Raw genomic sequence first — 581 nt, 5'->3', positions numbered from 1 at the left:
GAAACCAACAAATCGCAGGGACGGACTTCTGACAGGAAGTGGATCCAACGAAGTTTCTACGAACATGAGTACGTAAAAGAACAATTTGCGCTCAACGACAGCAAATGATCGCGGAACACAAAACAGAGCTGCATCGGATACACGTCCGAACAGGCCTCGTTAAAGGTGATAGGGATAGTATAGGTTGTCATGCAGGATACAGATAGTTGTACTTTTCAGAATGATATTTTCTCTCTGCAGCGGAGTGTACGCTGATATGAAACTTCCTGGCAGATTAAAACTGTGTGCCCGACCGAGACTCGAACTCGGGACCTTTGCCTTCCGCGGGCAACTGCTCTACCAACTGAGCTACCGAAGCGCGACTCACGCCCGCTACTCACAGCTTTACTTCTGCCAGTACCTCGACTCCTACCTTCCAAACTTTACAGAAGCTCTCCTGCGAACCTTGCAGGCAAAGGTCCCGAGTTCGAGTCTCGCTCGGGCACACAGTTTTAATCTGCCAGGAAGTTTCAGTTGTACTTTTGCTTACACCATGTTGGTGAGCCACTTGACTGGAGCGTTTTTGGTCATCAGAGTGTCAC

At 49.1% G+C, this 581-nt stretch overlaps 1 non-coding gene across 1 annotated transcript; it reads right to left on the bottom strand.

Annotated features, from left to right (window-relative positions):
- Positions 1-283: 283 nt before the first annotated feature.
- Positions 284-358, bottom strand: Trnap-cgg (transfer RNA proline (anticodon CGG)). Its single transcript has one exon. It is a non-coding gene; the product is annotated as a tRNA-Pro (tRNA).
- Positions 359-581: the final 223 nt, after the last annotated feature.

Source organism: Schistocerca serialis, chromosome 1 (assembly GCF_023864345.2).
Source record: "Schistocerca serialis cubense isolate TAMUIC-IGC-003099 chromosome 1, iqSchSeri2.2, whole genome shotgun sequence".
NCBI lineage: Eukaryota > Metazoa > Arthropoda > Insecta > Orthoptera > Acrididae > Schistocerca > Schistocerca serialis.
Note: the sequence above shows the minus strand (reverse complement) of the source record. Positions and strands in the feature narration are given on the sequence as shown.